Genomic DNA, 19,021 nt, shown 5'->3' on the forward strand with positions numbered 1-19,021 from the left:
TAAAAAGGACTATGGATTAAAGCATTTAACGTCAATGGCCATTCTAAGCTGAATGTGCCTGCTCTCGTCAGATCGCAGAAGTTACACAGCTTAAGGCCTCGCTAGTACCAGTGTGGGAGACTGTCTGGGAATCCGTGGTGCGGTTGACTTTTTATTATGTCGTTTAGATTTTGTTTCACAATCGATTAAAAAGGACTATGGATTAAAGCATTTAATGTCAATGGCCATTCTAAGCTGAATGTGCCTGCTCTCGTCAGATCGTGGAAGTTACACAGCTTAAGGCCTCGCTAGTACCAGTGTGGGAGACTGTCTGGGAATCCGTGGTGTGGTTGCCTTTTTATTATGTCGTTTAGATTTTGTTTCACAATAGATTAAATAGGACTATGGATTAAAGGATTTAACGTCAATGGCCATTCTAAGCTGAATGTGCCTGCTCTCATCAGATCGCAGAAGTTACACAGCTTAAGGCCTCGCTAGTACCAGTGTGGGAGACTGTCTGGGATTGCGTGGTGCGGTTGACTTTTTATTATGTTGTTTAGATTTTGTTTCACAATAGATTAAATAGGACTATGGATTAAAGCTTTTAATGTCAATGGCCATTCTAAGCTGAATGTGCCTGCTCTCGTCAGAACGCAGAAGTTACACAGCATAAGGCCTCGCTAGTACCAGTGTGGGAGACTGTCTGGGAATCCATGGTGCGGTAGACTTTTTATTATGTCGTTTAGATTTTGTTTCACAATCGATTAAAAAGGACTATGGATTAAAGCATTTAATGTCAATAGCCATTCTAAGCTGAATGTGCCTGCTCTCGTCAGATCGCAGAAGTTACACAGCTTAAGGCCTCGCTAGTACCAGTGTGGGAGACTGTCTGGGAATCCGTGGTGCGGTTGACTTTTTATTATGTCGTTTAGATTTTGTTTCACAATCGATTAAAAAGGACTATGGATTAAAGCATTTAATGTCAATGGCCATTCTAAGCTGAATGTCCCTGCTCTCGTCAGATCGCAGAAGTTACACAGCTTAAGGCCTCGCTAGTACCAGTGTGGGAGACTGTCTGGGAATCCGTGGTGCGGTTGACTTTTTATTATGTTGTTTAGATTTTGTTTCACAATAGATTAAATAGGACTATGGATTAAAGCTTTTAATGTCAATGGCCATTCTAAGCTGAATGTGCCTGCTCTCGTCAGATCGCAGAAGTTACACAGCTTAAGGCCTCGCTAGTACCAGTGTGGGAGACTGTCTGGGAATCCGTGGTGTGGTTGACTTTTTATTATGTCGTTTAGATTTTGTTTCACAATAGATTAAATAGGACTATGGATTAAAGGATTTAACGTCAATGGCCATTCTAAGCTGAATGTGCCTGCTCTCGTCAGATCGCAGAAGTTACACAGCTTAAGGCCTCGCTAGTACCAGTGTGGGAGACTGTCTGGGAATCCGTGGTGCGGTTGACTTTTTATTATGTTGTTTAGATTTTGTTTCACAATCGATTAAAAAGGACTATGGATTAAAGTATTTAATGTCAATTGCCATTCTAAGCTGAATGTACCTGCTCTCGTCAGATCGCAGAAGTTACACAGCTTAAGGCCTCGCTAGTACCAGTGTGGGAGACTGTCTGGGAATCCGTGGTGCGGTTGAATATTAATTATGTTGTTTAGATTTTGTTTCACAATCGATTAAAAAGGACTATGGATTAAAGCTTTTAATGTCAATGGCCATTCTAAGCTGAATTTCCCTGCTCTCGTCAGATCGCAGAAGTTACACAGCTTAAAACCTCGCTAGTACCAGTGTGGGAGACTGTCTGGGAATCCGTGGTGTGGTTGACTTTTTATTATGTCGTTTAGATTTTGTTTCACAATCGATTAAAAAGGACTATGGATTAAAGCATTTAATGTCAATGGCCATTCTAAGCTGAATGTGCCTGCTCTCGTCAGATCGTAGAAGTTACACAGCTTAAGGCCTCGCTAGTACCAGTGTGGGAGACCGTCTGGGAATCCGTGGTGCGGTTGCCTTTTTATTATGTCGTTTAGATTTTGTTTCACAATAGATTAAATAGGACTATGGATTAAAACATTTAACGTCAATGGCCATTCTAAGCTGAATGTGCCTGCTCTCGTCAGAACGCAGAAGTTACACAGCTTAAGGCCTCGCTAGTACCAGTGTGGGAGACTGTCTGGGAATCCGTGGTGCGGTTGAATTTTTATTATGTCGTTTAGATTTTGTTTCACAATCGATTAAAAAGGACTATGGATTAAAGCATTTAATGTCAATGGCCATTCTATGCTGAATGTCCCTGCTCTCGTCAGATCGCAGAAGTTACACAGCTTAAGGCCTCGCTAGTACCAGTGTGGGAGACTGTCTGGGAATCCGTGGTGCGGTTGACTTTTTATTATGTCGTTTAGATTTTGTTTCACAATAGATTAAAAAGGACTATGGATTAAAGCATTTAATGTCAATGGCCATTCTAAGCTGAATGTGCCTGCCCTCGTCAGATTGCAGAAGTTACACAGCTTAAGGCCTCCCTAGTACCAGTGTGGGAGACTGTCTGGGAATCCGTGGTGCGGTTGAATTTTTATTATGTCGTTTAGATTTTGTTTCACAATAGATTAAATAGGACTATGGATTAAGGCTTTTAATGTCAATGGCCATTCTAAGCTGAATGTGCCTGCTCTCGTGAGATCGCAGAAGTTACACAGCTTAAGGCCTCGCTAGTACCAGTGTGGGAGACTTTCTGGGAATCCGTGGTGCGGTTGACTTTTTATTATGTCGTTTAGATTTTGTTTCACAATAGATTAAATAGGACTATGGATTAAAGGATTTAACGTCAATGGCCATTCTAAGCTGAATGTGCCTGCTCTCGTCAGATCGCAGAAGTTACACAGCTTAAGGCCTCGCTAGTACGAGTGTGGGAGACTGTCTGGGAATCCGTGGTGCGGTTGAATTTTTATTATGTCAATTAGATTTTGTTTCACAATCGATTAAAAAGGACTATGGATTAAAGCATTTAATGTCAGTAGCCATTCTAAGCTGAATGTCCTTGCTCTCGTCAGATCGCAGAAGTTACACAGCTTAAGGCCTCGCTAGTACCAGTGTGGGAGACTGTCTGGGAATCCGTGGTGTGGTTGACTTTTTATTATGTTGTTTAGATTTTGTTTCACAATAGATTAAATAGGACTATGAATTAAGGCTTTTAATGTCAATGGCCATTCTAAGCTGAATGTGCCTGCTCTCGTCAGATCGCAGAAGTTACACAGCTTAAGGCCTCGCTAGTACCAGTGTGGGAGACTGTCTGGGAATCCGTGGTGCTGTTGAATTTTTATTATGTCGTTTAGATTTTGTTTCACAATCGATTAAAAAGGACTATGGATTAAAGCATTTAATGTCAATGGCCATTCTAAGCTGAATGTGCCTGCTCTCGTCAGATCGCAGAAGTTACACAGCTTAAGGCCTCGCTAGTACCAGTGTGGGAGACTGTCTGGGAATCCGTGGTGCGGTTGCCTTTTTATTATGTCGTTTAGATTTTGTTTCACAATAGATTAAAAAGGACTATGGATTAAAGCATTTAATATCAATGGCCATTCTAAGCTGAATGTGCCTGCTCTCGTCAGATCGCAGAAGTTACACAGCTTAAGGCCTCGCTAGTACCAGTGTGGGAGACTGTCTGGGAATCCGTGATGCGGTTGACTTTTTATTATCTCGTTTAGATTTTGTTTCACAATAGATTAAATAGGACTATGGATTAAAACATTTAACGTCAATGGCCATTCTAAGCTGAATGTGCCTGCTCTCGTCAGAACGCAGAAGTTACACAGCTTAAGGCCTCGCTAGTACCAGTGTGGGAGACTGTCTGGGAATCCGTGGTGCGGTTGAATTTTTATTATGTCGTTTAGATTTTGTTTCACAATCGATTAAAAAGGACTATGGATTAAAGCTTTTAATGTCAATGGCCATTCTAAGCTGAATTTCCCTGCTCTCGTCAGATCGCAGAAGTTACACAGCTTAAAACCTCGCTAGTACCAGTGTGGGAGACTGTCTGGGAATCCGTGGTGCGGTTGACTTTTTATTATGTCGTTTAGATTTTGTTTCACAATCGATTAAAAAGGACTATGGATTAAAGCATTTAATGTCAATGGCCATTCTAAGCTGAATGTGCCTGCCCTCGTCAGATCGCAGAAGTTACACAGCTTAAGGCCTCGCTAGTACGAGTGTGGGAGACTGTCTGGGAATCCGTGGTGCGGTTGCCTTTTTATTATGTCGTTTAGATTTTGTTTCACAATAGATTAAAAAGGACTATGGATTAAAGCATTTAATGTCAATGGCCATTCTAAGCTGAATGTGCCTGCTCTCGTCAGCTCGCAGAAGTTACACAGCTTAAGGCCTCGCTAGTACCAGTGTGGGAGACTGTCTGGGAATCCGTGGTGCGGTTGACTTTTTATTATGTCGTTTAGATTTTGTTTCACAATAGATTAAAAAGGACTATGGATTAAAGCATTTAATGTCAATGGCCATTCTAAGCTGAATGTCCCTGCTCTCGTCAGATCGCAGAAGTTACACAGCTTAAGGCCTCGCTAGTACCAGTGTGGGAGACTGTCTGGGAATCCGTGGTGCGGTTGAATTTTTATTATGTCGTTTAGATTTTGTTTCACAATAGATTAAATAGGACTATGGATTAAGGCTTTTAATGTCAATGGCCATTCTAAGCTGAATGTGCCTGCTCTCGTGAGATCGCAGAAGTTACACAGCTTAAGGCCTCGCTAGTACCAGTGTGGGAGACTTTCTGGGAATCCGTGGTGCGGTTGACTTTTTATTATGTCGTTTAGATTTTGTTTCACAATAGATTAAATAGGACTATGGATTAAAGGATTTAACGTCAATGGCCATTCTAAGCTGAATGTGCCTGCTCTCGTCAGATCGCAGAAGTTACACAGCTTAAGGCCTCGCTAGTACGAGTGTGGGAGACTGTCTGGGAATCCGTGGTGCGGTTGAATTTTTATTATGTCAATTAGATTTTGTTTCACAATCGATTAAAAAGGACTATGGATTAAAGCATTTAATGTCAATAGCCATTCTAAGCTGAATGTCCTTGCTCTCGTCAGATCGCAGAAGTTACACAGCTTAAGGCCTCGCTAGTACCAGTGTGGGAGACTGTCTGGGAATCCGTGGTGTGGTTGACTTTTTATTATGTTGTTTAGATTTTGTTTCACAATAGATTAAATAGGACTATGAATTAAGGCTTTTAATGTCAATGGCCATTCTAAGCTGAATGTGCCTGCTCTCGTCAGATCGCAGAAGTTACACAGCTTAAGGCCTCGCTAGTACCAGTGTGGGAGACTGTCTGGGAATCCGTGGTGCTGTTGAATTTTTATTATGTCGTTTAGATTTTGTTTCACAATAGATTAAAAAGGACTATGGATTAAAGCATTTAATGTCAATGGCCATTCTAAGCTGAATGTGCCTGCTCTCGTCAGATCGCAGAAGTTACACAGCTTAAGGCCTCGCTAGTACCAGTGTGGGAGACTGTCTGGGAATCCGTGGTGCGGTTGCCTTTTTATTATGTCGTTTAGATTTTGTTTCACAATAGATTAAAAAGGACTATGGATTAAAGCATTTAATATCAATGGCCATTCTAAGCTGAATGTGCCTGCTCTCGTCAGATCGCAGAAGTTACACAGCTTAAGGCCTCGCTAGTACCAGTGTGGGAGACTGTCTGGGAATCCGTGATGCGGTTGACTTTTTATTATGTCGTTTAGATTTTGTTTCACAATAGATTAAAAAGGACTATGGATTAAAGCATTTAATGTCAATGGCCATTCTAAGCTGAATGTCCCTGCTCTCGTCAGATCGCAGAAGTTACACAGCTTAAGGCCTCGCTAATACCAGTGTGGGAGACTGTCTGGGAATCCGTGGTGCGGTTGACTTTTTATTATGTCGTTTAGATTTTGTTTCACAATCGATTAAAAAGGACTATGGATTAAAGCATTTAATGTCAATGGCCATTCTAAGCTGAATGTGCCTGCTCTCGTCAGATCGCAGAAGTTACACAGCTTAAGGCCTTGCTAGTACCAGTGTGGGAGACTGTCTGGGAATCCGTGGTGCGGTTGACTTTTTATTATGTTGTTTAGATTTTGTTTCACAATAGATTAAATAGGACTATGGATTAAGGCTTTTAATGTCAATGGCCATTCTAAGCTGAATGTGCCTGCTCTCGTCAGATCGCAGAAGTTACGCAGCTTAAGGCCTCGCTAGTACCAGTGTGGGAGACTGTCTGGGAATCCGTGGTGCGGTTGACTTTTTATTATGTCGTTTAGATTTTGTTTCACAATCGATTAAAAAGGACTATGGATTAAAGCATTTAATGTCAATGGCCATTCTAAGCTGAATGTGCCTGCTCTCGTCAGATCGCAGAAGTTACACAGCTTAAGGCCTCGCTAGTACCAGTGTGGGAGACTGTCTGGGAATCCGTGGTGTGGTTGACTTTTTATTATGTCGTTTAGATTTTGTTTCACAATCGATTAAAAAGGACTATGGATTAAAGCATTTAATGTCAATGGCCATTCTAAGCTGAATGTGCCTGCTCTCATCAGATCACAGAAGTTACACAGCTTAAGGCCTCGCTAGTACCAGTGTGGGAGACTGTCTGGGAATCCGTGGTGCGGTTGACTTTTTATTATGTCGTTTAGATTTTGTTTCACAATAGATTAAAAAGGACTATGGATTAAAGCATTTAATGTCAATGGCCATTCTAAGCTGAATGTGCCTGCTCTCGTCAGATCGCAGAAGTTACGCAGCTTAAGGCCTCGCTAGTACCAGTGTGGGAGACTGTCTGGGAATCCGTGGTGCGGTTGACTTTTTATTATGTCGTTTAGATTTTTTTTCACAATAGATTAAATAGGACTATGGATTAAATCATTTAATGTCAATGGCCATTCTAAGCTGAATGTGCCTGCTCTCGTCAGAACGCAGAAGTTACACAGCTTAAGGCCTCGCTAGTACCAGTGTGGGAGACTGTCTGGGAATCCGTGGTGTGGTTGACTTTTTATTATGTCGTTTAGATTTTGTTTCACAATAGATTAAATAGGACTATGGATTAAAGGATTTAATGTCAATGGCCATTCTAAGCTGAATGTGCCTGCTCTCGTCAGATCGCAGAAGTTACACAGCTTAAGGCCTCGCTAGTACCAGTGTGGGAGACTGTCTGGGAATCCGTGGTGCGGTTGACTTTTTATTATGTTGTTTAGATTTTGTTTCACAATCGATTAAAAAGGACTATGGATTAAAGTATTTAATGTCAATGGCCATTCTAAGCTGAATGTACCTGCTCTCGTCAGATCGCAGAAGTTACACTGCTTAAGGCCTCGCTAGTACCAGTGTGGGAGACTGTCTGGGAATCCGTGGTGCGGTTGAATATTTATTATGTCGTTTAGATTTTGTTTCACAATCGATTAAAAAGGACTATGGATTAAAGCTTTTAATGTCAATGGCCATTCTAAGCTGAATTTCCCTGCTCTCGTCAGATCGCAGAAGTTACACAGCTTAAAACCTCGCTAGTACCAGTGTGGGAGACTGTCTGGGAATCCATGGTGTGGTTGACTTTTTATTATGTCGTTTAGATTTTGTTTCACAATCGATTAAAAAGGACTATGGATTAAAGCATTTAATGTCAATGGCCATTCTAAGCTGAATGTGCCTGCTCTCGTCAGATCGCAGAAATTACACAGCTTAAGGCCTCGCTAGTACCAGTGTGGGAGACTGTCTGGGAATCCGTGGTGCGGTTGACTTTTTATTATGTCGTTTAGATTTTTTTTCACAATAGATTAAATAGGACTATGGATTAAATCATTTAATGTCAATGGCCATTCTAAGCTGAATGTGCCTGCTCTCGTCAGAACGCAGAAGTTACACAGCTTAAGGCCTCGCTAGTACCAGTGTGGGAGACTGTCTGGGAATCCGTGGTGTGGTTGACTTTTTATTATGTCGTTTAGATTTTGTTTCACAATAGATTAAATAGGACTATGGATTAAAGCATTTAATGTCAATGGCCATTCTAAGCTGAATGTGCCTGCTCTCGTCAGATCGCAGAAATTACACAGCTTAAGGCCTCGCTAGTACCAGTGTGGGAGACTGTCTGGGAATCCATGGTGCGGTTTCCTTTTTATTATGTCGTTTAGATTTTGTTTCACAATAGATTAAAAAGGACTATGGATTAAAGCATTTAATGTCAATGGCCATTCTAAGCTGAATGTGCCTGCTCTCGTCAGATCGCAGAAGTTACACAGCTTAAGGCCTCACTAGTACCAGTGTGGGAGACTGTCTGGGAATCCGTGGTGCGGTTGCCTTTTTATTATGTCGTTTAGATTTTGTTTCACAATAGATTAAAAAGGACTATGGATTAAAGCATTTAATGTCAATGGCCATTCTAAGCTGAATGTGCCTGCTCTCGTCAGATCGCAGAAGTTACACAGCTTAAGGCCTCGCTAGCACCAGTGTGGGAGACTGTCTGGGAATCCGTGGTGCGGTTGACTTTTTATTATCTCGTTTAGATTTTGATTCACAATAGATTAAATAGGACTATGGATTAAAACATTTAACGTCAATGGCCATTCTAAGCTGAATGTTCCTGCTCTCGTCAGAACGCAGAAGTTACACAGCTTAAGGCCTCGCTAGTACCAGTGTGGGAGACTGTCTGGGAATCCGTGGTGTGGTTGAATTTTTATTATGTCGTTTAGATTTTGTTTCACAATCGATTAAAAAGGACTATGGATTAAAGCATTTAATGTCAATGGCCATTCTAAGCTGAATGTCCCTGCTCTCGTCAGATCGCAGAAGTTACACAGCTTAAGGCCTCGCTAGTAGAGATGAGCGAACCGGGACAACCGAACCCGGTTTCGGTCCGAACTTCCGGTAAAGTTCGGTTCGCAGCGAATCCGAACTTCACCGGGTTCGGCCGAACCCGTTTTGACCGAACCCGGTCAAAAACATTATACAAATCGGCAGCCACTTATCTCTATCAATCACTGATAGAGAAAAGAGGCTGCTGATTAAAAATAAAATAAAAAGCATTTCATACGTACCCGGTCGTTGTCTTGTTGACGAGTCCCTCTTCTTCCTCCAGTCCGACCTTTTCTGACGCGGCAGCCTGTGATTGGCTGCAGAGGCCTCTGCAGCCTGTGATTGGCTGCAGAGGCCGCGGCAGCCTGTGATTGGCTGCAGCGCTCACAAGGCTGCATCGTCATCAAGGAATGTCGGGCCGGATGTCGAGAGGGACGCGTCACCAAGGCAACGGCCAGGAGACCGGACTGGAGGAAGCAGAAAGTTCTCGGTAAGTATGAACGTCTTTTTTTTTACAGGTACTGTGATCGGTAGTCACTGTCCATGGTACTGAAACAGTTACTGCCGATCAGTTAACTCTTTCAGCACCCTGAACAGTGACTATTTAGTGTATGTGCACACACACTAATTACGTCCGTAAATGACGGACGTATTTCGGCCGCAAGTACCGGACCGAACACAGTGCAGGGAGCCGGGCTCCTAGCATCATACTTATGTACGATGCTAGGAGTCCCTGCCTCTCTGCAGGACAACTGTCCCGTACTGTAATCATGTTTTCAGTAAGGGACAGTAGTTCCACGGAGAGGCAGGGACTCCTAGCATCGTACATAAATATGATGCTAGGAGCCCGGCTCCCTGCAGGGTGTTCGGTCCGGTACTTGCGGCCGAAATACGTCCGTCAATTACGGACGTAATTAGTGTGTGTGCACATACCCTTACTGACGTCGCCTAGCAACGCTGCCGTAATGACGGGTGCACACATGTAGCCACCCGTCATTACGGGGCCTCATGCACACGACCATAAAAACACCCGTTATCACGGGTCGTAATTACGACCCGAAATAGCGGGCCCATAGACTTCTGTTAGCCACGGGTACCTTCCCGTTTTCTCACGGGAAGGTGCCCGTGCCGTTAAAAAGATAGAACATGTTCTATTTTTTTTATTTTACGGGCCGTGCTCGTAATTACGACTCGTAATTACGAGCACGGCCGGCCGGCCACGGGCAGCCGGCCGCTTTTGCGAACCGTGCTGTCATTATAATTATAGCAGCACGGCCCGTAAAATAGAAAAATAGAACATGTTCTATTTTTTTAACGGCACGGGCACCTTCCCGTGAGAATACGGAAAGGTACCCGTGGGTAACAGAAGTCTATGAGCCCGTTATTGCGGGTCGTAATTACGACCCGCAATAACGGGTGTTTTTACGGTCGTGTGCATGATGGGAGCACGGCTCGGAAAAACGAACGGCTGCCCGTGCTCATCTCCTGAAATAATCTGTGCTGCCTTAAACTCTGTGGACAGGTCAGGATCCTGTTTCTTTTAAATGCTGCTAGGGAACCCGCTCGATCCACTATATAAGGCTACGCTACAGTGCAGCATTTAAAAGAAACAGGATCCTGACCTGTCCACAGAGTTTAAGGCAGCACAGAGTATTTCAGGAGATGAGCGTGCAGATTCAGTGCTGTTGTGAACTCTGCTCTTACCATTACGTAGCTCTCAGTCTGTTACCTCTCCTCCACTCCTGTCCTCCAGAACACCTTCACATGATTGGCAAGTCACCACGTAATGGTAAGAGCAGAGTTCACAGCAGCACAGAGTATTTCAGGAGATGAGCGTGCGGATCTTGTGCGTGGTGGTGACTTGCCAATCATGTGAACGTGTTATAGAGGACAGGAGTGGAGGAGATGTAACAGACTGAGCTACGTAATGGTAAGAACAGAGTTCACAGCAGCACAGAGTATTTCAGGAGAGGAGCGTGCAGATTCAGTGCTGCTGTGAACTCTGCTCTTACCATTACGTAGCTCAGTCTGTTACCTCTCCTCCACTCCTGTCCTCAATAACACCTTCACGTGATTGGCAAGTCACCACCCCGCACAAGATCCGCACGCTCATCTCCTGAAATACTCTGTGCTGCTGTGAACTCTGCTCTTACCATTACGTGGTGACTTGCCAATCATGTGAAGGTGTTCTGGAGGACAGGAGTGGAGGAGAGGTAACAGACTGAGAGCTACGTAATGGTAAGAGCAGAGTTCGCAGCAGCACTGAATCTGCACGCTCATCTCCTGAAATACTCTGTGCTGCTTTAAACTCTATGGACAGGTCAGGATCCTGTTTCTTTTAAATGCTGCACTGTAGCGCAGCCGTATATAGTGGATCGAGCGGGTTCCCCAGCAGCATTTAAAAGAAACCGTGTTTGTGTATGTGTGTGTTTGTGTATATATGTGTGTTTGGGTATGTGACTTTGTCTGTTTTTGTTTTTATATGTGTGTGTGTGTATATATGGGTGTGTTTGTGTATATGTGTTTTGTGTATATGTTTGTGTATATATGGGTGTATTTGTGTATATGTTTGTGTGTAGATGTTTGTGTGTGTTTTTGTATGTGTATATGGGTGTGTGTTTGTGTGTATATATGGGTGTGTTTGTGTATATGTGTTTGTGTATATGTGTGTTTGGGTATATGTGTTTTTGTTTGTATATGTGTTTGTGTATATGTGTTCGTGTATGTGTGTATATCTGTGTGTGTGTGTGTGTTTGGATATGTGTGTTTTTGTTTGTATATGTGTGAGTTTGTGTATATGTGCGTGTTTGTCTGTTTATGTGTGTGTGTATATCTTGTTGTGTTTGTGTATATATGTGTGTGTCTGTGTATGGTTGTTTGTTTGTGTGTGCGTGTATATATGTGTGTAGGTGAGTAGAAGTATTGGTATTGTTCACATTGATAACTGTTTTTTTATGTTGTTGCAGATTTTGATGTACCGATTGGACTACATCTACGATTCGTTGGACTACTGCGTAGATCTGCGTTTTTTCAAATTTTAATAAAATGGTTAACGAGGGTTTTGTTGGGGATTTCTTATTTCAATAAAAAAGAATTGTCTTTGTGTTTTTTTTTTCAAACTTTATTAGTGCCTAGATAATGGCAGTTGGCTGATTGACAGCGTCCATTATTAAGGCGGTACTTAGTGTTAGCCGGTGCAGAGGCTAGCACTAACCACCCATTATTACCCCGGTACCCACCACCACCAGGGGTGCCGGGAAGAGCTTGGTACGATCCAGTACCCGACCATCTGTTGTGATGGTCGGGTACTGGGGCGGCCGTAGGCTGGTATTATGAGGCTGGGAAGGGCCAAAATCAGTGGACCTTCCCACCCTTGTAATGCTAGGCTGCTGCTGCTGTGTTGTATCGGGCTGGTTATAAAAATGGGGGGGACCCCCACGTCGTTTTTTTTTTGGAATTTAACAAATTTAGCAATAGACGGGTCCCCCACATTTTTAATAACCAGCCATATACAAGGCCGCAGCAGTCTGGCATTACATGGGTGGGAAGGGCCACTGGTTTTGTCCATTCCCAGGCTAATAACACTGTGTTGTATGTGGCTGGTTATGATAAATTGGGTGGAACCCCATGTCTTTTTTAAAAAAAAAATGTAAATAAATAAATAATTTAAAAAAATGACGTGGGGTCCCCCCCACTTTTATAACCAGCCAGATACAACACAGCAGCAGCAGCCTAGCATTACAAGGGTGGGAAGGTCCACTGTTTTTGGCCCTTCCCAGCCTCATAATACCAGCCTGCGGCCGCCCCAGGGCCCGACCATCACAACAGATGGTCGGGTACTGGATCGTACCTGGCTCTTCCCGGCACCCCTGGTGGTTTTGGGTACCGGGGTAATAATGGTGGTTAGTGTTAGCCTCTGCACCGGCTAACACTAAGCCTCGCATTAGTAATGGATGTTGTCACTCAGACAGCGGCCATTACTAAAGTGGTAATAATAAAATTTGAAAAGACAAAGATATAGATAAAATATTTTATTGAAATAAAGCACCCCCAACACAACCCTCATTAACCATTTTATTGTAGAAAAAAAACCGTCATCGAAGTAGTCCTCGAAACCGACGTAGTCCAAACACCAAACCTGTAAAAAAATAAAATAATGAAATAAAACATGTTGTAGGCTTAGATTCAGTTTAATGTGTGATACTGACTGTTATACCATGTATAGAAGCCTGCCGCAAAGTTGACTTAGATACAGGGCGCCAGCAGACAGTATCATACATGGCCATACATACATATATACAAATATACATACATATATACAAACATACATACATATATACAAGCATGCACATATATACATGCAAATATACATACATGCAAACATACACACATATATACATGCAAACTATCATACATACATGCATACACACACACATGAAAACATACATACATACAAACAAACATGCAAAGATACATATATACAAGCATGCACAAATATACATGCAAACATAAATACATGCAAACATAATTACATACATGCACATATATATAAACATACATGCAAACATACATGCAAAAATAAAAACATGCAAACATACATACATGCACATATATACATACATACATGACAACATACATACAAACATACATGACAACATACATACATGCAAACATACATACATGCAAACATACATACACACATGCAAACATATATACATGCAAATATACATACAAACATGCACATGTATACATACATGCCAACATACATGCACATATATACATACATACATGACAACATACATACATGCAAATATACATACATACACACATGCACATATATACATACATGCCAACATACATGCACATATATACATACATGACAACATACATACATACATGACAACATACATACATACATATATATATATACACACATGCAAATATACATACATTCATGCAAACATACATGCAAACATACATACATACATACAAATATACATACACACATGCACATATATACATACATGACAACATACATACATACATGACAACATACATGCAAAAATACATACATGCAAACATACATACATGCAAATATATACATGCAAATATACATACAAACATGCACATATATACATACATGCCAACATACATGCAAACATACATGCACAGATATACATACATACATACATGCCAACATACATACATGCCAAAAAATAATAATAATACGTTCATACTTACTTTCCTCCTGTCCGGCCTCCAGCGATGACGTTTCATTCATGTCGCCGCTGCAGCCTGTGATTGGCTGCAGAGGCGGTCACGTGGGATGAAGCGTCATCCTGACGTGCGTGACCGCCACTACAGCCTGTGATTGGCTGCAGCGGCGAAAGGGATGAAACGTCATCGCTGGAGGCCGGACAGGAGGAAAGTAAGTACGAACGTATAATTTTTATTTTTTTATTACATTTAAATGGTATTTTCCGCGCGCCGAGCATGTACTGTGAAGGTTGCTGAAAGAGTTAGTGCAGCCCATTAACTCTATCAGCACCCTGGACAGTAGCATGCTCGGCGCACGTAAGTGACAGGTTCGGTCAGAACTAGTTCGGTCCGAACCGAACTTTTTTGTGAAATTCGGCGAACTAGCCGAACCGAACTTTTGATAAGTTCGCTCATCTCTACTCGCTAGTACCAGTGTGGGAGACTGTCTGTGAATCCGTGGTGCGGTTGAATTTTTATTATGTCGTTTAGATTTTGTTTCACAATCGATTAAAAAGGACTATGGATTAAAGCTTTTAATGTCAATGGCCATTCTAAGCTGAATTTCCCTGCTCTCGTCAGATCGCAGAAGTTACACAGCTTAAAACCTCGCTAGTACCAGTGTGGGAGACTGTCTGGGAATCCGTGGTGCGGTTGACTTTTTATTATGTCGTTTAGATTTTGTTTCACAATCGATTAAAAAGGACTATGGATTAAAGCATTTAATGTCAATGGCCATTCTAAGCTGAATGTGCCTGCCCTCGTCAGATCGCAGAAGTTACACAGCTTAAGGCCTCGCTAGTACGAGTGTGGGAGACTGTCTGGGAATCCGTGGCGCAGTTGCCTTTTTATTATGTCGTTTAGATTTTGTTTCACAATCGATTAAAAAGGACTATGGATTAAAGCTTTTAATGTCAATGGCCATTCTAAGCTGAATTTCCCTGCTCTCGTCAGATCGCAGAAGTTACACAGCTTAAAACCTCGCTAGTACCAGTGTGGGAGACTGTCTGGGAATCCATGGTGTGGTTGACTTTTTATTATGTCGTTTAGATTTTGTTTCACAATCGATTAAAAAGGACTATGGATTAAAGCATTTAATGTCAATGGCCATTCTAAGCTGAATGTGCCTGCTCTCGTCAGATCGCAGAAGTTACACAGCTTAAGGCCTCGCTAGTACCAGTGTGGGAGACTGTCTGGGAATCCGTGGTGCGGTTGCCTTTTTATTATGTCGTTTAGATTTTGTTTCACAATAGATTAAAAAGGACTATGGATTAAAGCATTTAATGTCAATGGCCATTCTAAGCTGAATGTGCCTGCTCTCGTCAGATCGCAGAAGTTACACAGCTTAAGGCCTCGCTAGCACCAGTGTGGGAGACTGTCTGGGAATCCGTGGTGCGGTTGACTTTTTATTATCTCGTTTAGATTTTGTTTCACAATAGATTAAATAGGACTATGGATTAAAACATTTAACGTCAATGGCCATTCTAAGCTGAATGTGCCTGCTCTCGTCAGAACGCAGAAGTTACACCCCTTAAGGCCTCGCTAGTACCAGTGTGGGAGACTTTCTGTGAATCCGTGGTGCGGTTGAATTTTTATTATGTCGTTTAGATTTTGTTTCACAATCGATTAAAAAGGACTATGGATTAAAGCATTTAATGTCAATGGCCATTCTAAGCTGAATGTCCCTGCTCTCGTCAGATCGCAGACGTTACACAGCTTAAGGCCTCGCTAGTACCAGTGTGGGAGACTGTCTGGGAATCCGTGGTGCGGTTGAATTTTTATTATGTCGTTTAGATTTTGTTTCACAATCGATTAAAAAGGACTATGGATTAAAGCTTTTAATGTCAATGGCCATTCTAAGCTGAATTTCCCTGCTCTCGTCAGATCGCAGAAGTTACACAGCTTAAAACCTCGCTAGTACCAGTGTGGGAGACTGTCTGGGAATCCGTGGTGCGGTTGACTTTTTATTATGTCGTTTAGATTTTGTTTCACAATCGATTAAAAAGGACTATGGATTAAAGCATTTAATGTCAATGGCCATTCTAAGCTGAATGTGCCTGCCCTCGTCAGATCGCAGAAGTTACACAGCTTAAGGCCTCGCTAGTACGAGTGTGGGAGACTGTCTGGGAATCCGTGGTGCGGTTGCCTTTTTATTATGTCGTTTAGATTTTGTTTCACAATAGATTAAAAAGGACTATGGATTAAAGCATTTAATGTCAATGGCCATTCTAAGCTGAATGTGCCTGCTCTCGTCAGCTCGCAGAAGTTACACAGCTTAAGGCCTCGCTAGTACCAGTGTGGGAGACTGTCTGGGAATCCGTGGTGCGGTTGATTTTTTATTATGTCGTTTAGATTTTGTTTCACAATAGATTAAAAAGGACTATGGATTAAAGCATTTAATGTCAATGGCCATTCTAAGCTGAATGTCCCTGCTCTCGTCAGATCGCAGAAGTTACACAGCTTAAGGCCTCGCTAGTACCAGTGTGGGAGACTGTCTGGGAATCCGTGGTGCGGTTGACTTTATATTATGTCGTTTAGATTTTGTTTCACAATCGATTAAAAAGGACTATGGATTAAAGCATTTAATGTCAATGGCCATTCTAAACTGAATGTGCCTGCTCTCGTCAGATCGCAGAAGTTACACAGCTTAAGGCCTTGCTAGTACCAGTGTGGGAGACTGTCTGGGAATCCGTGGTGCGGTTGAATTTTTATTATGTCGTTTAGATTTTGTTTCACAATAGATTAAATAGGACTATGGATTAAGGCTTTTAATGTCAATGGCCATTCTAAGCTGAATGTGCTTGCTCTCGTCAGATCGCAGAAGTTACACAGCTTAAGCCCTCGTTAGTACCAGTGTGGGAGACTGTCTGGGAATCCGTGGTGCGGTTGAATTTTATTATGTCGTTTAGATTTTGTTTCACAATCGATTAAAAAGGACTATGGATTAAAGCATTTAATGTCAATGGCCATTCTAAGCTGAATGTCCCTGCTCTCGTCAGATCGCAGAAGTTACACAGCTTAAGACCTCGCTAGTACCAGTGTGGGAGACTGTCTGGGAATCCGTGGTGCCGTTGAATTTTTAGTATGTCGTTTAGATTTTGTTTCACAATCGATTAAAAAGGACTATGGATTAAATCATTTAATGTCAATGGCCATTCTAAGCTGAATGTCCCTGCTCTCGTCAGATCGCAGAAGTTACACAGCGTAAGGCCTCGCTAGTACCAGTGTGGGAAACTGTCTGGGAATCCGTGGTGCGGTTGACTTTTTATTATGTTGTTTAGATTTTGTTTCACAATAGATTAAATAGGACTATGGATTAAGGCTTTTAATGTCAATGGCCATTCTAAGCTGAATGTGCCTGCTCTCGTCAGATCTCAGAAGTTACGCAGCTTAAGGCTTCGCTAGTACCAGTGTGGGAGACTGTCTGGGAATCCGTGGTGCGGTTGACTTTTTATTATGTCGTTTAGATTTTGTTTCACAATCGATTAAAAAGGACTATGGATTAAAGCATTTAATGTCAATGGCTATTCTAAGCTGAATGTGCCTGCTCTCGTCAGATCGCAGAAGTTACACAGCTTAAGGCCTCGCTAGTACTAGTGTGGGAGACTGTCTGGGAATCCGTGGTGTGGTTGAATTTATATTATGTCGTTTAGATTTTGTTTCACAATCGATTAAAAAGGACTATGGATTAAAGCATTTAATGTCAATGGCCATTCTAAGCTGAATGTCCCTGCTCTCGTCAGATCGCAGAAGTTACACAGCTTAAAACCTCGCTAGTACCAGTGTGGGAGACTGTCTGGGAATCCGTGGTGCGGTTGACTTTTTATTATGTCGTTTAGATTTTGTTTCACAATCGATTAAAAAGGACTATGGATTAAAGCATTTAATGTCAATGGCCATTCTAAGCTGAATGTGCCTGCTCTCGTCAGATCGCAGAAGTTACGCAGCTTAAGGCCTCGCTAGTACCAGTGTGGGAGACTGTCTGGGAATCCGTGGTGCGGTTGACTTTTTATTATGTCGTTTAGATTTTGTTTCACAATAGATTAAATAGGACTATGGATTAAAGGATTTAATGTCAATGGCCATTCTAAGCTGAATGTGCCTGCTCTCGTCAGAACGCAGAAGTTACACAGCTTAAGGCCTCGCTAGTACCAGTGTGGGAGACTGTCTGGGAATCCGTGGTGCGGTTGAATTTTTATTATGTCGTTTAGATTTTGTTTCACAATCGATTAAAAAGGACTATGGATTAAAGCATTTAATGTCAATGGCCATTCTATGCTGAATGTCCCTGCTCTCGTCAGATCGCAGAAGTTACACAGCTTAAGGCCTCGCTAGTACCAGTGTGGGAGACTGTCTGGGAATCCGTGGTGCGGTTCCCTTTTTATTATGTCGTTTAGATTTTGTTTCACAATCGATTAAAAAGGACTATGGATTAAAGCATTTAATGTCAATGGCCATTCTAAGCTGAATGTGCCTGCCCTCGTCAGATTGCAGAAGTTACACAGCTTAAGGCCTCCCTAGTACCAGTGTGGGAGACTGTCTGGGAATCCGTGGTGCGGTTGAATTATTAATATGTTGTTAAGATTTTGTTTCACAATAGATTAAATAGGACTATGGATTAAGGCTTTTAATGTCAATGGCCATTCTAAGCTGAATGTGCCTGCTCTCGTCAGATCGCAGAAGTTACACAGCTTAAGGCCTCGCTAGTACCAGTGTGGGAGACTTTCTGGGAATCCGTGGTGCGGTTGACTTTTTATTATGTCGTTTAGATTTTGTTTCACAATCGATTAAAAAGGACTATGGATTAAAGCATTTAATGTCAATGGCCATTCTAAGCTGACTGTGCCTGCTCTCGTCAGATCGCAGAAGTTACACAGCTTAAGGCCTCGCTAGTACCAGTGTGGGAGACTGTCTGGGAATCCGTGGTGCGGTCGACATT

At 42.2% G+C, this 19,021-nt stretch overlaps 64 pseudogenes; all 64 read left to right on the forward strand.

The window, feature by feature from the left end:
- Positions 1 to 30: 30 nt before the first annotated feature.
- LOC142745192 (5S ribosomal RNA) lies at positions 31 to 149 on the forward strand (annotated as a pseudogene).
- Positions 150 to 216: 67 nt separating this feature from the next.
- Positions 217 to 335, forward strand: LOC142746958 (5S ribosomal RNA; annotated as a pseudogene).
- A 67-nt stretch (positions 336 to 402) lies between these two features.
- LOC142745443 (5S ribosomal RNA) lies at positions 403 to 521 on the forward strand (annotated as a pseudogene).
- A 67-nt stretch (positions 522 to 588) lies between these two features.
- LOC142746642 (5S ribosomal RNA) lies at positions 589 to 707 on the forward strand (annotated as a pseudogene).
- Positions 708 to 774: 67 nt separating this feature from the next.
- LOC142747847 (5S ribosomal RNA) lies at positions 775 to 893 on the forward strand (annotated as a pseudogene).
- Positions 894 to 960: 67 nt separating this feature from the next.
- Positions 961 to 1,079, forward strand: LOC142743885 (5S ribosomal RNA; annotated as a pseudogene).
- Positions 1,080 to 1,146: 67 nt separating this feature from the next.
- LOC142744259 (5S ribosomal RNA) lies at positions 1,147 to 1,265 on the forward strand (annotated as a pseudogene).
- Positions 1,266 to 1,332: 67 nt separating this feature from the next.
- Positions 1,333 to 1,451, forward strand: LOC142745204 (5S ribosomal RNA; annotated as a pseudogene).
- A 67-nt stretch (positions 1,452 to 1,518) lies between these two features.
- LOC142743820 (5S ribosomal RNA) lies at positions 1,519 to 1,637 on the forward strand (annotated as a pseudogene).
- A 253-nt stretch (positions 1,638 to 1,890) lies between these two features.
- On the forward strand, positions 1,891 to 2,009 carry LOC142744488 (5S ribosomal RNA; annotated as a pseudogene).
- Positions 2,010 to 2,076: 67 nt separating this feature from the next.
- Positions 2,077 to 2,195, forward strand: LOC142744304 (5S ribosomal RNA; annotated as a pseudogene).
- A 67-nt stretch (positions 2,196 to 2,262) lies between these two features.
- Positions 2,263 to 2,381, forward strand: LOC142745191 (5S ribosomal RNA; annotated as a pseudogene).
- Positions 2,382 to 2,634: 253 nt separating this feature from the next.
- LOC142744228 (5S ribosomal RNA) lies at positions 2,635 to 2,753 on the forward strand (annotated as a pseudogene).
- Positions 2,754 to 2,820: 67 nt separating this feature from the next.
- On the forward strand, positions 2,821 to 2,939 carry LOC142745985 (5S ribosomal RNA; annotated as a pseudogene).
- A 67-nt stretch (positions 2,940 to 3,006) lies between these two features.
- Positions 3,007 to 3,125, forward strand: LOC142746354 (5S ribosomal RNA; annotated as a pseudogene).
- A 67-nt stretch (positions 3,126 to 3,192) lies between these two features.
- Positions 3,193 to 3,311, forward strand: LOC142744545 (5S ribosomal RNA; annotated as a pseudogene).
- A 67-nt stretch (positions 3,312 to 3,378) lies between these two features.
- On the forward strand, positions 3,379 to 3,497 carry LOC142744380 (5S ribosomal RNA; annotated as a pseudogene).
- Positions 3,498 to 3,564: 67 nt separating this feature from the next.
- On the forward strand, positions 3,565 to 3,683 carry LOC142746369 (5S ribosomal RNA; annotated as a pseudogene).
- Positions 3,684 to 3,750: 67 nt separating this feature from the next.
- On the forward strand, positions 3,751 to 3,869 carry LOC142744305 (5S ribosomal RNA; annotated as a pseudogene).
- A 67-nt stretch (positions 3,870 to 3,936) lies between these two features.
- On the forward strand, positions 3,937 to 4,055 carry LOC142747123 (5S ribosomal RNA; annotated as a pseudogene).
- A 67-nt stretch (positions 4,056 to 4,122) lies between these two features.
- Positions 4,123 to 4,241, forward strand: LOC142746814 (5S ribosomal RNA; annotated as a pseudogene).
- Positions 4,242 to 4,308: 67 nt separating this feature from the next.
- On the forward strand, positions 4,309 to 4,427 carry LOC142744957 (5S ribosomal RNA; annotated as a pseudogene).
- A 67-nt stretch (positions 4,428 to 4,494) lies between these two features.
- On the forward strand, positions 4,495 to 4,613 carry LOC142745306 (5S ribosomal RNA; annotated as a pseudogene).
- Positions 4,614 to 4,680: 67 nt separating this feature from the next.
- LOC142744229 (5S ribosomal RNA) lies at positions 4,681 to 4,799 on the forward strand (annotated as a pseudogene).
- A 67-nt stretch (positions 4,800 to 4,866) lies between these two features.
- Positions 4,867 to 4,985, forward strand: LOC142745987 (5S ribosomal RNA; annotated as a pseudogene).
- A 67-nt stretch (positions 4,986 to 5,052) lies between these two features.
- On the forward strand, positions 5,053 to 5,171 carry LOC142745756 (5S ribosomal RNA; annotated as a pseudogene).
- A 67-nt stretch (positions 5,172 to 5,238) lies between these two features.
- LOC142744556 (5S ribosomal RNA) lies at positions 5,239 to 5,357 on the forward strand (annotated as a pseudogene).
- Positions 5,358 to 5,424: 67 nt separating this feature from the next.
- LOC142744381 (5S ribosomal RNA) lies at positions 5,425 to 5,543 on the forward strand (annotated as a pseudogene).
- A 67-nt stretch (positions 5,544 to 5,610) lies between these two features.
- Positions 5,611 to 5,729, forward strand: LOC142746370 (5S ribosomal RNA; annotated as a pseudogene).
- Positions 5,730 to 5,796: 67 nt separating this feature from the next.
- On the forward strand, positions 5,797 to 5,915 carry LOC142745486 (5S ribosomal RNA; annotated as a pseudogene).
- Positions 5,916 to 5,982: 67 nt separating this feature from the next.
- Positions 5,983 to 6,101, forward strand: LOC142744199 (5S ribosomal RNA; annotated as a pseudogene).
- A 67-nt stretch (positions 6,102 to 6,168) lies between these two features.
- On the forward strand, positions 6,169 to 6,287 carry LOC142747619 (5S ribosomal RNA; annotated as a pseudogene).
- A 67-nt stretch (positions 6,288 to 6,354) lies between these two features.
- LOC142744260 (5S ribosomal RNA) lies at positions 6,355 to 6,473 on the forward strand (annotated as a pseudogene).
- Positions 6,474 to 6,540: 67 nt separating this feature from the next.
- LOC142744449 (5S ribosomal RNA) lies at positions 6,541 to 6,659 on the forward strand (annotated as a pseudogene).
- A 67-nt stretch (positions 6,660 to 6,726) lies between these two features.
- Positions 6,727 to 6,845, forward strand: LOC142747738 (5S ribosomal RNA; annotated as a pseudogene).
- A 67-nt stretch (positions 6,846 to 6,912) lies between these two features.
- On the forward strand, positions 6,913 to 7,031 carry LOC142743835 (5S ribosomal RNA; annotated as a pseudogene).
- Positions 7,032 to 7,098: 67 nt separating this feature from the next.
- Positions 7,099 to 7,217, forward strand: LOC142745216 (5S ribosomal RNA; annotated as a pseudogene).
- Positions 7,218 to 7,284: 67 nt separating this feature from the next.
- Positions 7,285 to 7,403, forward strand: LOC142745361 (5S ribosomal RNA; annotated as a pseudogene).
- Positions 7,404 to 7,656: 253 nt separating this feature from the next.
- Positions 7,657 to 7,775, forward strand: LOC142744684 (5S ribosomal RNA; annotated as a pseudogene).
- Positions 7,776 to 7,842: 67 nt separating this feature from the next.
- On the forward strand, positions 7,843 to 7,961 carry LOC142743836 (5S ribosomal RNA; annotated as a pseudogene).
- A 67-nt stretch (positions 7,962 to 8,028) lies between these two features.
- Positions 8,029 to 8,147, forward strand: LOC142746808 (5S ribosomal RNA; annotated as a pseudogene).
- Positions 8,148 to 8,214: 67 nt separating this feature from the next.
- LOC142744694 (5S ribosomal RNA) lies at positions 8,215 to 8,333 on the forward strand (annotated as a pseudogene).
- A 67-nt stretch (positions 8,334 to 8,400) lies between these two features.
- LOC142745772 (5S ribosomal RNA) lies at positions 8,401 to 8,519 on the forward strand (annotated as a pseudogene).
- Positions 8,520 to 8,586: 67 nt separating this feature from the next.
- LOC142745246 (5S ribosomal RNA) lies at positions 8,587 to 8,705 on the forward strand (annotated as a pseudogene).
- A 5,918-nt stretch (positions 8,706 to 14,623) lies between these two features.
- LOC142747126 (5S ribosomal RNA) lies at positions 14,624 to 14,742 on the forward strand (annotated as a pseudogene).
- Positions 14,743 to 15,181: 439 nt separating this feature from the next.
- On the forward strand, positions 15,182 to 15,300 carry LOC142744382 (5S ribosomal RNA; annotated as a pseudogene).
- A 67-nt stretch (positions 15,301 to 15,367) lies between these two features.
- Positions 15,368 to 15,486, forward strand: LOC142745773 (5S ribosomal RNA; annotated as a pseudogene).
- A 253-nt stretch (positions 15,487 to 15,739) lies between these two features.
- LOC142746328 (5S ribosomal RNA) lies at positions 15,740 to 15,858 on the forward strand (annotated as a pseudogene).
- A 67-nt stretch (positions 15,859 to 15,925) lies between these two features.
- On the forward strand, positions 15,926 to 16,044 carry LOC142747127 (5S ribosomal RNA; annotated as a pseudogene).
- A 67-nt stretch (positions 16,045 to 16,111) lies between these two features.
- On the forward strand, positions 16,112 to 16,230 carry LOC142746815 (5S ribosomal RNA; annotated as a pseudogene).
- Positions 16,231 to 16,297: 67 nt separating this feature from the next.
- LOC142745697 (5S ribosomal RNA) lies at positions 16,298 to 16,416 on the forward strand (annotated as a pseudogene).
- A 67-nt stretch (positions 16,417 to 16,483) lies between these two features.
- LOC142743886 (5S ribosomal RNA) lies at positions 16,484 to 16,602 on the forward strand (annotated as a pseudogene).
- Positions 16,603 to 16,669: 67 nt separating this feature from the next.
- On the forward strand, positions 16,670 to 16,788 carry LOC142746634 (5S ribosomal RNA; annotated as a pseudogene).
- Positions 16,789 to 16,855: 67 nt separating this feature from the next.
- Positions 16,856 to 16,974, forward strand: LOC142746806 (5S ribosomal RNA; annotated as a pseudogene).
- A 66-nt stretch (positions 16,975 to 17,040) lies between these two features.
- On the forward strand, positions 17,041 to 17,159 carry LOC142744348 (5S ribosomal RNA; annotated as a pseudogene).
- A 67-nt stretch (positions 17,160 to 17,226) lies between these two features.
- On the forward strand, positions 17,227 to 17,345 carry LOC142746247 (5S ribosomal RNA; annotated as a pseudogene).
- A 67-nt stretch (positions 17,346 to 17,412) lies between these two features.
- LOC142745178 (5S ribosomal RNA) lies at positions 17,413 to 17,531 on the forward strand (annotated as a pseudogene).
- A 67-nt stretch (positions 17,532 to 17,598) lies between these two features.
- On the forward strand, positions 17,599 to 17,717 carry LOC142746004 (5S ribosomal RNA; annotated as a pseudogene).
- Positions 17,718 to 17,784: 67 nt separating this feature from the next.
- Positions 17,785 to 17,903, forward strand: LOC142746517 (5S ribosomal RNA; annotated as a pseudogene).
- Positions 17,904 to 17,970: 67 nt separating this feature from the next.
- Positions 17,971 to 18,089, forward strand: LOC142747845 (5S ribosomal RNA; annotated as a pseudogene).
- A 67-nt stretch (positions 18,090 to 18,156) lies between these two features.
- Positions 18,157 to 18,275, forward strand: LOC142744306 (5S ribosomal RNA; annotated as a pseudogene).
- A 67-nt stretch (positions 18,276 to 18,342) lies between these two features.
- Positions 18,343 to 18,461, forward strand: LOC142747256 (5S ribosomal RNA; annotated as a pseudogene).
- Positions 18,462 to 18,714: 253 nt separating this feature from the next.
- Positions 18,715 to 18,833, forward strand: LOC142744430 (5S ribosomal RNA; annotated as a pseudogene).
- A 67-nt stretch (positions 18,834 to 18,900) lies between these two features.
- Positions 18,901 to 19,019, forward strand: LOC142745620 (5S ribosomal RNA; annotated as a pseudogene).
- The last annotated feature ends 2 nt before the right edge of the window (positions 19,020 to 19,021 follow it).

This window comes from Rhinoderma darwinii, chromosome 2 (assembly GCF_050947455.1).
Source record: "Rhinoderma darwinii isolate aRhiDar2 chromosome 2, aRhiDar2.hap1, whole genome shotgun sequence".
Taxonomy (NCBI): domain Eukaryota; kingdom Metazoa; phylum Chordata; class Amphibia; order Anura; family Rhinodermatidae; genus Rhinoderma; species Rhinoderma darwinii.